This window comes from Apodemus sylvaticus, chromosome 23 (assembly GCF_947179515.1).
Source record: "Apodemus sylvaticus chromosome 23, mApoSyl1.1, whole genome shotgun sequence".
In the NCBI taxonomy this organism is placed as follows: Eukaryota; Metazoa; Chordata; class Mammalia; order Rodentia; family Muridae; genus Apodemus; species Apodemus sylvaticus.
In genome coordinates this window covers 57,008,118-57,025,076 of record NC_067494.1, presented here as the reverse complement: position 1 = coordinate 57,025,076, position 16,959 = coordinate 57,008,118, and the positions used below count along the sequence as shown (strand labels likewise).

The 16,959-nt window shown below is 38.6% G+C and overlaps 1 protein-coding gene across 1 annotated transcript in view; it reads left to right on the top strand.

Annotated features, from left to right (window-relative positions):
- The first annotated feature begins 9,662 nt into the window (after nucleotides 1–9,662).
- Nucleotides 9,663–16,959, top strand: part of LOC127673905 (zinc finger protein OZF-like) — a 39,088-nt gene continuing 31,791 nt past the window's right edge. Inside the window, exons 1-2 of the mRNA XM_052169680.1 lie at nucleotides 9,663–9,928; nucleotides 11,085–11,175. The gene's annotated coding sequence lies outside the window, so the exon portion shown is untranslated. The remainder of the gene's footprint in view (nucleotides 9,929–11,084; nucleotides 11,176–16,959) is intronic.

Genomic DNA, 16,959 nt, shown 5'->3' with positions numbered 1-16,959 from the left:
GAAAGTGACAGGATTGTCTGCTTAAGTCAGGCGATGAAATCCGGACAAATTATATCTCTTAAAAGAGGATTTGACAAAGTACAACAAAAATAGGATGCATTTCCTAAATGAATTATTACTCATTAACTTTTCCATCTGAGATATATATGTAGTAGGATGTAAATAATGTATTTAGAAATGTATAATTATATGTTACATTGTTAATGTTATCCCTTATGATGTAAAAAAAAAACTGTACTATATATGCAGTGAGAATATCAGGCTATACTACATTTACAGATGAAAAATTCAGTATATATTAGGGCATAATTCAAAACCATCTTTTAAACAATTCTGATTGGTCAATTGTGTTAGAAAAATTTACTCTTAATTTTTTTATGTCTCCTGGGCTCAACCAAAGCACTATTCACATTGATGAACTGCTACATTACCTTGGTCTTGGTTCTTTTTGCTGGGTATATATTTCAGTGTGCTGCCCTGTCTGTGTCAGAGCATGTAGACCAAGTCTGGACTTATATGGATGGGATCTACCTCTCTCTACCTCCTGGATGCTAGGATTAAAGCATTCTGTCGGATTTGGTGGCATTCCTTATCATTGTGCACTTTATTCAGCAGGAATGGTAATGCCTAGACCCTGATTATTGTGCTTTGTACATAGCTTGGATGTTGAGGAATTGCAGTAGTCTGGTTTGTGGGAATGCAAATAGCATGCTGCACTCTATATTGAGCCTCAGGGTTCTAGTGAAAACATCACATTTATGATTTCTCTGGGAATGATTCACACATGTCACAGAGAAAAAGATGAACTTCAGAGTAGAAATAAATATTGCCTGGTACTTTCTGTTCTTCATGTTGGTCCTTTGGGCAGTTATAAGACTTCTTTTATTTTTGTTTTTGTGATAAATTAAGAAACTCAGTATTGTAATTAGTTATTCCAAACATTCTGCTCCATGCCAGTGCTTGAGTTTCACTTGATCTGTGAGTAAGAGTGGTGGGAATCAAGTTAAGCTACCTAAATCTTTACCTAAGCAGTTATTACCGTGACATTGCATTATACTTGAGTCTTATAGAATACCTTCTATTTTTGTCTATTTACAGAGCACAGTACTGTGATAGAGATCCTAGATGTTTTAAAAAGTCTCTTTCCCATAGCTTGAGCTGACCGAAACAGAACAATGAGACCTGGAATGTATACAGAACCGAGAGAGTATAAATTATACCAGATATTCTGCAGGAAATTGAGGTAGGAGTAATGGAAGATTCAAATGACATTGGAAATAGAATGGAGAAACTAGTTGGCTCAGCAGGAGATAACACTTGCTTTTCTTGAAGAGGACATCGGTACAGTTCCCACCACCAGCACAGTGGCTGACAAACTTCATTATTTGTAGTGCAGTAGATCAGGTGCTTTCTTTCTGGCCTCAGCGTGTATCAGCCACAAGCAAGCTACACATGTACACATTGACAAACCGAATCTAAAGCAAATTAGTGAACATTTTAAAGAAAAAATGTGTAAATGAAAAATGAAATTTTGATTTGCTATATTGTTTCTCTAGAAATGAATCTAGAATATATTGTAATGATAAGATTATCCTGTTGTATATATTATTGATTTATGTAAGCATAATAGGGGAAAATATAATTTATTTGACTGCATGTGTCCCATGTGTTCATATATATCTATTATATGAATTTTACTGCTTTCATTTTAGGATACTTGTAAAACTAGGAATATTTCTGCCTCTTTTTCTCCCTAATCTAATGTTGATTGTTTCTGTTGTTCCTTTAATGTCTATTTCTTTGGTGGTCAGTTTTTTTTTTCATTTCCTAATATTATACAGCAGGACTTTGATTAAAATTGCTTACTATATTTACACAGTATTATACTTTATCTGTATTGTCTTCCCTTTGATATTTCTTATTTTCTCTCTTCATACTATTACTCTATGGTATCTTTTATAATAATGGTAACCAATTTTGGATCTTGGTTCAATCTTCTGAACTCTTAGCTTTCTCAATATTTGGTTTTTTTTTTTTTTTTTAGTATTGATTTGTTCAGTTTGCAGTAATTGTCCATTCCTCTTGAAACAATTTGATTACAAACTTCAGGGAAGTGAAAACTCTTGCTGGTTGTGTTCCCATATTTTAATGAGAATTTGGTAGGGGTTTCTAAGTGTTGACCTGTTGTATATTTATTTTTCTTGTTTTGTTGCTATTTATGTGCATGGGATCAGTGAATAACTACTCAGTGCATGAATTTACTATAATTAGTCATATCTTACAAAAGCATATGTGTGATAAATTTAATTTTATGTGAACTTTTGCCTGTTTGATTTTTGAAGTTACACACTGACTTGTATGGTGACTGCAGTAAGTTGGTAGTGTATGTCTCAGTTCTTTCATTTACATTTTCTACAGAATTGATTATTTTTTAATATAATTAGTATGGACAGTGACAAGGTAGAGAGGGATCTTGAGTTATACTCTCTTATGGCCAAAAGCTACTAATTTATAACAATTAACTCCTTTTAGCAGCAGGGAATTAAGTAAAGAAGTTGGTTACTTGGGTTCTTTATTCTTTGACTTGTGGACCCCTCTCTGCTCACTTGATAGGCTCAGACTTTAACTCTTTGTGAGCCAGAAAAAAAAAAAGAAGAAAGTCACACATACAAGAAAAACACTCACTCTAGATAGAGCAGAAAAAGAGGCTCTCAGAAAACTTTGTTGCTGAAATAAAGAAAAGCTCCAACTTTTCCTTTTATTTCTGTTCTCAATATGTATACTGCTTCTAAAAATTACTTCATACAAATATTAAGTAAAACTATTATATCAGGATAATTGATTATGATTTTCTAAAAACTTTTACGTTCTAATGAGTTCACAGTAAGTTTAAAACAATAATTCTTGTCATAAATTGATAAGACCTCTTGTAGATAGAGATGATACCCCACCCTCTTCAAAATTTTTGACCCATAATTGTTCTTGTCTACAGGATATGCAGGCACAAACATGAAGCAGAGACTGAAGGAAAGGCCATCAAGTGATTAACCCAACCCACCTTGGGATCCATTCCATGTGCATGCACTAAACCCTGACACTATTACTGATGCCATGTTCTTGCAGACAGGAGCCTAGCATGACTGTCCTGTGAGAGGCTCTACTACCCTCTACGATATGGAGACAGATGCCAATACTTATACCCAGCCATTGGACTAAGGTCAGGGCCCCTGTAGAAGAATTAGGGAAGATCTGAAGGAGCTGAATCAGATAGGAACCCTGTAGCAAGAACAACAGTATCAAATAACTTGGACCCCTCAGAGTTCCCAGAAACTAAGCCACAAACCAAAGAGCATACCTGGGTTGGTCTGTGGCCCCTGCTATATATGTAGCAGAGGACTGCAGTGTCTGTTCTCAGTGGGAGAGGATACATTTAATCTTGTAGAGACTTGATTCCCCAGGGAAGGTGGATGCTGGTGGGGGCTGGGGGAAGTGTTGGGGGAACCCCCCTTTCATAAGCAAAGGCGAGTGGGGTGGTGAGGACCTCATGGAGGGAGGACGGACGAGGAAAGGGTGCAGCATTAGGAATGTGTATAAAATATATAAACATGTTTTTTAATTGTGTTAATAGAAAAGGCAATGTGGACTTTTGAAGTTCCACTGAATGCATTATTCATTTGACTTGAACATAGGCCTATATGTCTTATGGTGTTAAATGTAGTAGTCTAAAGGATAAAGACCTCCATGTGCTTAAATATTTGAGTGTTTGTTTCCCAGTGAGAGGAACTATTTAGGAAGGATTAGGAACAGTGTGTTTTAAGTTTTCAGCCAGATGCCTGAGCATCCTACCTTCTGCTCATAAACTAACCCCGGAAGCTGTAAGCAATCCCCTGATTAAGTGTTTCTTTTTATAAGAATTGTTTTACTCATGGTGTCTCTTCATAGCAACAAAGTAGTACTAAGGCACATGGTTTTAATAAGTAGCCTTTGTTGGCTTCAATTCTGAAAACCACCCTCCTATTCTACCTACCAAGTACTGAAGTTTATATTGAATCAATCCACACCTAGCTCTTAAAATATGTTTTGTTTATTCATTTTGGGTTTTTTTTTTTTTTGCTGTTGTTTTGTTTTGTATGCATTTATTCAGGATAACTCAATTTTGTTAGTCCAACAAATATAAAATTTAAGTTTATTCCATCTTCCATTCTAAAAGGAAAGTACTCTGCATTTGTATTATGAAAATAAATTTTCCTTGTATGTGTGCCTTATTAACTGAGAGTGGATTTGTAAGACAACAGGCAGCAAACTGCAATGGCTGTCCATGTAAGGTGCTCTCATTCCAGAATTTTTCTCATTGACAATCAAAACTGAAGGATAACTCTTACAGCTGTAGGAGTAGTTCCCAATATATGGGGGCCAATCAATGCTTTCACAAAAATCATCAGATACCACCTGCACACCAGATACTCAAAATTCATAACCACAGGAAATGAATGAAGTACTACTATGCTACTTATGAAGTAGCAACCAAAAGAATTCTTTGGTTGGGGGCAGGGGGAGCAAATAAACTTTCCAGCAGGAGTCTGCACAGACCTCTGAAGTCCCCAAGTGGTTAATGACCATTCTCAAACTATGTACATTCCCTGACATCTATCTTAGGATCATCATCCCCGATGTACCAACATTTGATGCACATTAGCATGTAATCATTTGTAAACTGGACAACAGGACTCTTATTGTAGTTTATGATGGCTATTTTGGTTGTCAACTTTACTACCAATTATCTGTGATGGATACACCAGACCAGCTTACCTGTGAAGTAGAACAAAGAGGCTAGAATGGTATTGAGAAAGCAAACAGCAGCAAATATACCAGGTATTTGGGGGTAGGGGGGTTGAGATAGGAATGGTGAGGGGTTCAGTTCACATTGGAAATAGAATGGGAACTGAAGAGATGTCTTATTTAATAACAACTTATTACCATTAAAGAGGATGTAGATTCCGTTCCCAGCATTGGTATCGGTATTGTGGCAGACAATCATCCATGACTTGAATTCCAGAAGATTAGATGCCTCCTTCTGACCTCACCAGGCATCATCTTCAGATATACTGCACATGCATGCACGCATGCACACATACATATATGCTGCAAAATACTAACACATATGAACTATAATGTAGATGGGAAAGGACTTTGAGTTTTCCATATTCAGTTTCTCTAGAAATGATACTAAAATATTCTACTATAAATAATCTCAAGATTATCTTAACATATATTACTGATTTTAAGATAAGTATTAATACCATAGGAGATAGAATTCATTTCATTGTATATGTATCTCTCTTAATCTGCTATTTCCTAGAACACAGGGTTAGGGTCCATTTTTCACTTCTTGATGCCTCTTTAATATTTAAACAATATACTTTATATTTTTCTTTTTTTAGTCTGCTATGCTTGTTTAAAATGCTCTTCATAAGACTTAACCAGAGAACAAAGTCCATGATGGCCATTTCTGAAACTTCATTTCTCAATGCAATTAATTGGAGTCTCTTCACCTTAGCCTCAGGCAGACTCTTCAGAGAAGAGAAAAAAGTAACCACATTCTTCACCAAAATATCACAAAAACAGTCTCTAGGCCACATATTGAAATTTTCCACTGAAAGCTTTTGGGCCAGGTCCGAACTCTCTGTAACAAAGTCTTCCATAGTCCTACTAGGATATCCCATTGAGCCCCATTTAAAGTATTCTACCACTTTCCAAATCCAAGGTCCCCAAATCCACATTCTTCCAAACAAAAGTGTGGTCAGGCCTTTCATAGCAATACCTCAGTCCCTGCTATCAATTTCTGTCTTAGGGTTTTACTGCTGTGAACAGACACAATGACCAATGCAAGTCTTATAAAGACAACAGTTAATTGGGACTGGCTTACAGGTTCAGAGGTTCCATTATCATCTAGGCAAGAGCATGGCAGCATCCTGGTAGGTATAGTGCAGGCAGAGCTGATAGTTCTCGATCTTCATCTGAAGGCTGCTAGTAGAAGACTGACTTCCAGTCAGATAGGAAGAGGATCTTAAGCCCATGCTCACAGTAATGCCCACACCTACTCCAACAAAGCCACACCTCCTAATAGTATCATTCCCTGGGCCAAGAATATACAAACCATCACATCACCTAATTAATTTTATTAGGCAACAATTACCCTAATGCCCGAACCATAAAATGGTACCAAAAAAAAAGAGTATTACAGACCAAATGCCCTAATGAGTATACATGAAAAAATACTCATAAAATATTTACAAAGAAAATCCAAGAATACATGGAAAAGTTCAACAAACATGATCCAGTAGGCTTTGGATCAGAGATGAAGGGATCATGCAAGATACAAAAACCAATAGATATAATCTACCATACAAAAATCAAAATCAATACAAAAAACTGAAAATAAGGCATGATCATCTCATTACATGCTGAATAGGCCGTCGACAATATTGTACATTCCTTCTCCATAAAAGTCCTATACAGATAAAAGATATGAGGGAAATAGCTCAACTTAATACAGGCATCTTGCAGCAAGCCTAGAACCAAGATCAAATTACATGGTGAGAAACTCAAAGCAATTCTACCAAAATCGGGCAAGCTGAGGATATCCATTCTCTCCATATCTATATAATAAAATAATTGAAGTCTTAGCTAGAGCAGTAAGATGGCAGTAGGATATAAAAAAGATACATATTGAATTAGAAAGGAAGAAGCCAAAATTTCCTTATTTTTAAATGATATGATAGGCTACGTAAGCGATCCAAAAATTTCTGCTAGGGAACTGCTATAACTCATAAACACTTTCCCCAAAGAGGCTGAATAACAATGTAGAATGAGCCTTCCTATATACAAATAACAGAAGTACTAAGGAAAAAAGTCAGGAAAACAACACTTTTCACAATTGCCTCAAAAGTTTGTTAGTGTTATCCATATGCTCTTGGGGTTTTCTTTTTTGTTTATATTTAATGCTAAATAGTGGCCCCAAGGCCTAGTTGCTCCTAGGTATAGAGTGTCTACAGGCATCCAAGTGAAACATTGTAACCTTGCCCCAAAAGTTATCCACAACTGGCAAATCAACATGCCTACAGCCAATAACTGGGCAGAAGAGAGATAGACTTGGGGAAGGGGAACAGAGAAGAACTGTGGGGAGGAAGAAGAAGGTGGAGGGTGAGGAAACCACATGGACTGAGTCTTAGAATAACGGCCATTGCTGGCTGGTTAATTGGAGTTAAAAGCAGCCCAGGTAAAAGGTGGGAAAAGATAACAGGATTAACAGCTGTGAAATAGACATAATAATAGCATAGAAAATAGATATTTTCCCAGCTCTAAGCTGACAAAGGCTTATTATAAAGATTATGTGACCCAGCTATACCACTCCTGGGTATATACCCAGAAGATGCTCCAACATGTCATAAGGACACATGCTCCACTATGTTCATAGCAGCCTTATTTATAATAGTCAGAAGCTGGAAAGAACCTAGATGTCCCTCAACGGAGGAATCGATACAGAAAATGTGGTACAATTACACAGTGGAATACTACTCAGCTATTAAAAACAATGAATTCATGAAATTCTTAGGCAAATGGATGGAGCTAGAAAATATCATCCTGAATGAGATAACCCAATCACAAAAGAACACACAGAGAATGCACTCACTGATAAGTGGATATTAGCCCAGAAGCTTGGAATGCCCAATATATAATTCACATACCAAATGAAGCTCAAGAAGGAAGACCAAAGTATAGATGCTTTGGTCCTTCTTAGAAGGGGGAAGAAAACACCCTTGGGAGGAGATATAACAACAAAGTGCAGAGCAGAGACTGAAGGAAAGACCATCCAGAGACTGCCTCACCTGGGGTTCCATCCCATATACAGTCATCAAACCCAGAAACTATTGTGGATGCCAACAAGTGCTTGCTAACAGGAGCCTGATATAGCTGTCTCCTGAGAGGCTCTGCCAGTGCCTGACAAATACAGAGGTGGGTGCTATCAACCAACCATTGGACTGAGCACAAGGCCCTCAATGGAGGAGCTAGAGAAAGGACCCAAGGAGCTGAAGGAGCTTGCAGTCCCATAAGAGGAACAACAATATGAATCATCCAGTACCCCCAAAGCTCCCAGGGACTAAACTACCAGCCAAAGAGTACACATGGAGATACCCATGGCTCCAACTGCATACGTAGCAGAGGATGGCCTTGTGGGATATCAAAGGGAGAAGAGGCCCTTAGTCCTGAGAAGGCTGGATGCCCCAGGATAAGGGAATGCCAGGACAGGGAAGCAGGAATGAGCGGGTTGGTGAGCAGGGGGAGGAGGGGATGGGATAGGATGTTTTAGGAGGGGAAACCAGGAAAGGGAATAACATTTGATATGTAAATAAAGAATATATCCAATAAAAAAAAAAGATTATGTGTTCTTTTATCTGGGAAGTTTAGCTGGAAAGTGAATAGTCAAAGCCTGAGTAGAAACTAAGATTGGGATTAAATATTTTGCACAACACTATGCAAGCAACTGAAAGACTTGCATGATAAGCACCGCCCCCCCCCCCCCCCACACACACACACTCACACCCCGCCGTCTTTGAAGAAAGAAATTGAAGAAGATCATGTTCATGGATCAGGAGGATTAATATAGTAAAAAATGAGCATCCTACCAAAAGAAATCTATACATTCAATGCATTCTTTATCCAAATTCCAGCCTGTATTTTACAGACAAGAGTAGTAAAGTGATGTGCCAGGCACAGATGCCCTTTCCCTTAAAAATTCATGCAGTTCTATCCCCATTTTCCTTTCCATTCTGATCCTGACCCTGAATACCTGTGCATAGAATTTTACAGGTTCTAAACTTATGACAGCATTTTATTTTTTCCTGCCTATCAAAATTTCTGTTGTATCACTATATTTTCTCTTACAAGGACTGGGACTTATGCTGATGTTTTCATTCATATTATGATAGTTAGACTATTTACACAAAAATATTCTTGGTAAAACTATTTGCATTATCTATTTTCTTTACTATTTTGGCCAGGACAATGCTGCTGGAGTTTTTTATTCATGCTTTTCCCACTCTCCTGTTCTACTGGTTGCACTTTCTATAGTCACCTTTGTTCCTGGAGCTCCACAGCTTCCTTCTCATTATTCTCTATCCCAAATATTTTTTATCCACATTAATGTATACTTTGAGTCAGGCTTTGGGAGGGAGCCAGGTTTTTTTGACTTAGTTTTAGTATTTTGTGTTGCAAATGGAACAAAAGAAAATGGAATTTAGGATATTGGTTATATTTTACCTGAGGGATTTAGAATTCAGATATTAGCCTGCAGCATCCTTCCAGGACAGCCTGACAGCTGCAGCAGTGTAGCTGGAAGCCTGAGATGGAGTGGAAGGGACCACAATCCCCGGGGCGGGGAGGGATGGCGAGGGGAGTGAAGGGGGCGAGGCGGGGCGGTGCGCGCGCGGGGGTCGGAGGAGTGTGAGGCTACTGGAAGGATCGAGAATGTGACTGCAAAAAGAAAGAAGCCTGGTGAACGCTACAAAAACAATTAAGTGCTGATTGTCTTTAGTGGAGCTACGTCACCGGAACTACGGTGTAGTGGGCGGGACTACGAGAGCTGCTCCAAAGATCCAGCCCTGAGTGACAGGACGATCCTCCATTCATTCCCCTTTCTACGTGAATGGGCTCTATTGTCCCTAACCGTGGGCTGGTTTCCCAGAGAAAACCCGTGTCTTAAATCTCTGGACCCCGGGGAAACTCTCCCCAGACCCGGTTTCCCGGCTGTTGGCCTGGGAGAGGCAGCGGTCAGCAGCGCAGCGGCGGGAACCGCAGCCCGGAGGCCCTGGCACCTCCCAGGTCGGAGCAGCCGCGGGGCTGGGAAACAGGCGGGAGCGCAGCACTGGTGTGTTTTCCGCAGTTGTTCTTAAGGATGCTGCTTTCAATGATTCTATTGTGGATATCGTATATTTGTCGAGCAGTTTGGGATCTTATGAACTGCAGTTTATAGTCTTCTTTTCATTTAACCATACACTTACCGTAATATTCAGTGATAAAATCACTCCTTAAAAATCTGGTAAAGAAGTTGCATTCTCTATTTGCTGTTGTGTCAGTTATAAAGCTCCTGGGACATACATTCATTCATGCTTTCTAACTCCTTTCGTTTACTAGTTGCTTATTCAAGAGAATGCCTTTGGACCCAGTTAGGTGTATCCACATAGATACCTTTGTGTACAATAATTATATGAGGAAATAGTGCAGTTTTTATTAAACCAGGAAATGTACTTCATTGGGCGCAACCGTTATTGTTGTAAACATTAACATTTATAGGCAGACTTTTTTAGTGGCCATGATATTTTCATCTGGGTTGGATGCAGTTTATAGGATGTAAGTAAAGCATTCGGAAATGCATCTTCATATGCTTAGTTTCTATGTTGAACCTTAGGTCCAGGCAAGCCCAGTATTGCAGTGTGAGTGTATCAGACCACACTATTTAAGTAGAAAACCCTCTATGGATTAAAATAAAGTGTTAGAAAGCATCTTTTGAATAATTATGAACTTTTACCTTTATAAGAAAATAGTCACCTTGGTTGAAGAAAAGTACTCTGCCCTTATGTGCCAAGAAGTTTTTTGTTTGTTTGTTTGTTTTTTGTTTGTTTTTTGTTTTTAATTTCAGGGTTTGTTAACATTTAGTGCTGTGACTGTGGACTTTTTGTAGGAGGAGTGGGTGCAACTCTCAATGCCTAGACTCTGCTGACAATGCCTTTTGCAGACCTCCTTTTCAACAAATGCAACAGTCTGGAGTCTGTGGGTGACAATGGTTTTCTTGCAGTCTCCCCAGATCCTCCCCAGGATTCCTGGTATTTCTCTGCATGTGTCTGAGCTGTGTGTGTATGAGACTCACATCCCACAGAATAAGTAAAATCCTTACAGGAAAAGAGACATTTTTATTTGTGATATTTTCTCTTTCCTTCATGTTTATCCTTTTTTGTAAGTGTCATGTATTTTCCTTCTATGAAAAGTTCTGGGTCCTTTCTGAAGAATCTCTCTACCATATACAGGTTTCACATTCCTCAGGCAGTCCTGCTCACCTATGAGTCTGAACTCAGAGCCCTGGATGAGGAAGAGAGGAAACTGTACCGAAGGGTCCAGGTATGTTAGAGGGATTGAGAAGGGATGTTGAGGGGCTCAAGTCACAGTAGAAAGAGGACATGAAATTGGTTTGGGTCTCTCTTGTGCGAGGAATTTGAACAGAAGTGGTAGTCTCACCTGTGCTCTCAGGTGACACACAGTCTCCGCCAGAGAAGAGCCAGGTAATCAAAGGACCATCCCATGAGCAAATTACATTTTGAGGCTTGCCTCTAAATGTCATCACGCCCTTGAACAAGTTATTAGGGTTTGTTTCTCTGTGTGTGCTGCAGCCACAGTGTCGGTCAAGCTGGCTCTGCACCTGGCTGATCCTGAAGCAAATATCTCAGGGAACTGATCATGGATGATTTAAGGAACCTGGTAACACCAGTGAGAGTCCAGGCTTCCCTTCAGCTGACTCACTTTTGTTCCCCAGCTTCTGAGGTTTAGCCTGTTACCATCATGGCAGGAAGCAGACCAACAGGGCAGCTGTGGACAGCAAAGACTATCAACGATGGACTTTGAAGCTTACCTGTATCACCGTCTATCTGCTTTCTGAACTTCTGTCATTGATTGCTTCATGTCCTTGAAAACTGTTTTGTGTAATGCATTCATGTTGATCATATAGTTTTCTGGAATTATACCATTTGATCACTTGTTAATACTCTTTGCTTTATAAGTTGATAGATTTTTCTTTTCCTCTTACTTGCTGAAATTGTAACCAACCATCTTCGTAAGAAATCCTTAAAAAATTCCTTGAGTTGTAGTAATTTTTTTTTTATGTTTTTAATAAAGTTGGTGGCTTTGTAATGGGCCAGCTTCAGAGGCATGGGTGGCTCTGAGCACATGGACCATTATGTCAGTATTTTAATACCTGAGTAATATTCCATTGTGTAAACGTACCGCATTTTCTTTGTTCTTCTGTTGAGGGTCATTCTAATTCCTGTCTATTTTGCACAAAGTTGCAGTGAACATGTTTGAACAAGGGTCCTTGGGGTAGGTTGGAGTGTTCTTTGATTAGATACCCTAGAGTGGTATGGGTGGATCTTGAAGTAGTTTGATTCCCATCAATTTGAGGGATGGCCGCAATGATTTCCTTCGTGACTGTACAAGTTTGCACTCCTACCAGCAATGGAGGAATGTTTCTGTTGCTCCGCAGCCTCTCCAGCATGAGCTCTCACTTGTGTTACTGACTTTTGAGGTTTTGAGATTATAAGACGGGATCTCAAAGTAATTTTGATTTGCATTTCCCTGAAGGCTAAGGGTGTTTGAAATTTTTTTAGGTGGTTATTGACCATTTGAGGTTTCTCTATTTAAAATTTTCTGTTTAGAATTATAACCCATTTTTGATTAGATTATTTGGGTTTTTTGACATCTAGTTTATTGAGTTCTTTTATATTTTGGATATTAATTCTCTATTGGATGTGGAATTGGTAAGATCTTTTCCCACACTGTAGGCTGTTGCTTTGTCCAAATGACAGTGTCCTTTGCCTTATAGAAGCTTTTCAGTTTCATGAGGTCCCATTTATTAGTTGGTATTCTGTGTGCTTATGCTATTGATTTTTCTTTTCCTTTAAAAAAAAAGTTGTTTCTTGTGACAATATATTCACTTTTCTTTCCTACTCTATCTTCTGTTAGATTCATTGTGTTTGCTTTTATACTGAGGTCCTTAATCCACTTACACTTGAATTTTGTGCTAGGTGATAAGATTATTCTAGATGCAGACATACAGTTAGACCAGCACTATCTGTTGAAGATGGTATCTTTTTTTAGTTTGTATTGCTGGCTTTTTTATTAAAAATTAGGTGACCATATGTATTTATGTCTAGGTCTTCAATTCATTCTCATTGATCAATGTGTCTGCTTTTCTGCCAATATTTTGAGTTTTTTTATACTGTAGTTTTATAGAAAACTTGAAATTGGAAATGGTGAGAACACCACAAATTCTTTTATTGTTCATTATTGTTTTAGCTATTTCACATTTTTTGATTATTTTTATAAATACGAATTTACCAATTTAAAATCTGTGAAGAGTTGTGTTGGAATTTGGATGAGGAACTCCTTGAACCTGTAGATTTCTTATTGTAAGATTAGTATCTTAATCCTCTTGATCCATGAGCATGGGAGATCTTTCCATCTTCTAATATCTTCTTCAAGTTTTTCAAAGTCTTGAAGCTTTTGTTATACAGGTTTTTCACTTGTTTGCAGAGTTACCATCAACATATTGTATATTTGTGAGACCATTGTAAAATGTGTTATTTTTCCTGATTTCTATTTTTTAAATCAGTTTGTGATTTTTACATATGAAGGTTATTGATTTTTGTGCATTGATTTTGTTTGTATTTGGGGGAAAGTTTTTTATCAGTTGTCTAAGTTCCTTGGTGGAATTTTTTGGGTCACTTACATATACTGTCACATCATTTGCAAATAAGAATATTTTAACCTCTTCCTTTGTAATCCAATATCTTATTGCTCTAGCTACGAATTAATGTATTATTTTGAATAGACATGGAGAGAGTAAACAGCCTAGTTCCTGATTTTAGTGGCATTGCTTTGAGTTTCTCTCCTTTAATTTGATTTTGACTCTAGGCTTGCTGTAAGCTTCCTTTATGATATTTAAGTATGTCCCTTGAATATTTTATTTCTACGGGATGTTTATGGTGAAATGGTGTTGGATTTTTTTCAAAGTCCTTTTCTCTAATGATATAACCATGGTTTTTTGTTTTTAGTTTTGTATAAGGGATTATATTTATTGATTTTTTTTGTATACTGAAGTATTCTTTTATCTCTGTTACAAAGCCTGGTTGATCATGGTTGGTGATCTTCCTCATGAGTTCTTGGATTCTCTTTGCAAGTATTCTGTAAGTATTCTTGCGTGTATGTTCATAGAGGAAACTGGTTTGTGATTATCTTTTTCAATTGCATCTTTATGTTGTTTTTGTTGCATATTTATGTGGTTTGGGTATCAGAATAAATGTGGCCTGATAAAATATTCCACTGTTTCTTCTAGAATAGTTTGAGGAGTATTAATTTTAACTCTTCTTTGTTCGTTGAAAGTAGTATAGTTCTGGGCTAAAACCATCTGGCCCTTGGCTTTTGTTGTTGTTGTTGTTTGGGAGACTTTTGATGACTCCATCTCTTTTACTAGGGGTTAGATATGTATATTTGCTTATATGAAGTTGATGTCACTTTGGAATGTGGTACCTATTGATAAAATTATCCATTTCTTTTACATGTTTTTTTTTTTCATTTCGGTTGAGTAGGAGTTTTTAATTTTATGATTCTCTGGATTTCCTCAGCTTCTGTTTTTGTTTCTGATTTGGAGTATTTGGATGTTTTCTCTCAACCTTTCAGTTAGTTTGAATAAGGGTTTGTCAATCTTGTTGCCTTTGTTAAAGAAGCAACTCTTTGTTTCATTGATTCCTTGTATTGTTCTCTGTTTCTAGTTCATTGATTTCAGCCCTGACTTTGATTATTTTCTGCTATCTATACTCTTTCTTGAGCTTGATTACTTTTTTGTGTGCTGTTGTGCTGCTTAGTTGTTAGAATGACATCTCTGCAGGTTTAGTTTGTTCCTTTCTTGTCTTAACCCATTTTAATGCATTAAGGTTGTTCACTTTCCATTTGTTTGTGAGCATGGCATAACTTAATTCTTCAAGACAGTCCCAAATACACTGCTTATTTCTGTATCTTAAACAGCCACAGCTTCTCCATAAACAAATACATTTTCAAAAGGGATTTTCTGTTCTGCATATTAGAACTCCTTTAGCATTCTTCCCAGAAGACAAAATTGTTTGAGACTTAGCCCTTCCACAATATCCAGTGATGAAAGCTGCAACACGGATGAATTCAGCACTAGGGTTACATTGGCTGAGTGACCACTGACTTCCTGATATAGAGGTGCAGTGTCCCACTACTAGCTCCAGCTCAGGTCTAGGCTGTCAGCAAGCACATGTGGATGCTGTGAAGAGCATGCCAAAGCAGCCTAGCAGCTGGAGCTATGAGGTTGTATGGCTGAATATGAGCAGGAGGGACCAATCCCTATGGGACAGGGATAGTATCAGGACCAGGAGTGTGAAGGAAAAAATAACTAGTGGAATGGACTCTACAAAGATAATTAAGGAAGAAAAAACACTTGGCCTGAAATGGTTTAAGGTACCAGGAATAGGAACAGGGCTGTGATGTGTGGGTCTACAAGAGATGCTCAAAAGATCCACGCCAGAGTGACAGAAAAATCCACCATTCCCCTTGCTACCTGGGGAAATCCACATGGTCCCTAAAGGTGGACATTTTATCTAGGCCTGGTTCTATCTGGAAACCTGAAAAATATTCTAAAATGCAGTTTTCTGGTCTTTTGTCTGGGAGAATCGGCAGTAAGCAATACCGTGACTAAACTACAGCTGGGCTGTCCTGGAACCTCCCAGGTCAGAGGAGATACAGGGCTGGGAAGCTTGCCGGAGAGAAGAGTGTGTTTTCTGCAGCTGCTCTTAAAGATGCCACTCTCATAATTCCATGCTGGATATCTCACCATTGTTGGAAGTTTGAGATTGTATCAACTGGGGTTTATTGTGATGTTTTTTCAATTTATATTATGGTTGTTGAAATAGTTTCCAACATTTGTATTATGTGTAGTTTGCACACAGGGTTCTCTTTGCTATAGTAGTTATAAAGCTGGACTTCAAATTTATCCATGTGTTCTTAACTTCCCTGATCTACCATTTGCTTATTCAAGAGAGTAGTGGCCTTTGGACTTGGAAATAGGGATAGAGCCTTCTAGATATTAGTAATATGAGGAACCAGTGCAGATTTGATTGAATTAGAAGGGAAGGGTCCAGACTGTACCTGGCCATAAGTAGAGAGGGGAGTTGGGGAGTTGGAGAAAGGAAGAGAATGGAGGAAAGGAAACAACCTTTCCCAAAGAAAAGGAAAGCATGGGGCAAACTGAGGAAGCAGGGGCCAAGAAAGCATCTACCAAAGATGTACCCTTTGATATTGTTTGGTTTTAGACCCCTGGACACTGGACTGAGGTATCAAAGCAGACCGCCAGGTTCTCCCAGCGTCCCTCAGTCCTACCCTGAAGTGGAAACTTAAGGGTTCTTTGAAAAGTCAGTTGTGTTGGATGCTGTTTTGCTGGGGCAATCATGGGAAGGAACATTTCACTAAAGTGTACACAGATAAAAGGCAAAGGCAGAGTAGTGAAGGAGTGTTTCGCTGAAGAGGACATGGGTGACAGGATGTTCTGCTTAAGCAAGCACATGAAAGGACATGTGATGAAGGTTTCTTCGCTAACAACACACATGTATTGGTCTGCCTTACATTGTATAGTTGAGCTCTGCTTGTCGACACTCCATAGAAAGAATTGCACCAAAAAACTTAGGGTGGTGTGATGTCAGCTGAGACAGACTCACGTGCTTTGAAAAGACATGTGCTGAGGCATGACCAGTAGAGGACACATGATTCTTGAAGGGAGTATAAAGAGAGAAGCTGAGCTAGGATTGCGTATAGAGCTAGCGCTGCAACACTTGGGTCTTGGGGCAGAGCTGAGAACTTCTCCTGGCATCCCTGTTTGTCCCTCCTGCTGACTAGTGCCAGGGCTGAGGTCTGGTTGTCTGCTACATAGTGCCATAGCTGCTGACTTGTGTTTGCTACCGTGCCACTACTGAACTGTCCTGCTGGTACATCCATGATGTGTGTGCTAGTAGATGGAGCTACTGCTGCTGACCTGTAAACTAAACTTCCAATTTCCAGACAACACAGATTGGAGTTGCTCCAAAGAACCATTTCTAAACAGAACCACTTTCCCCATAT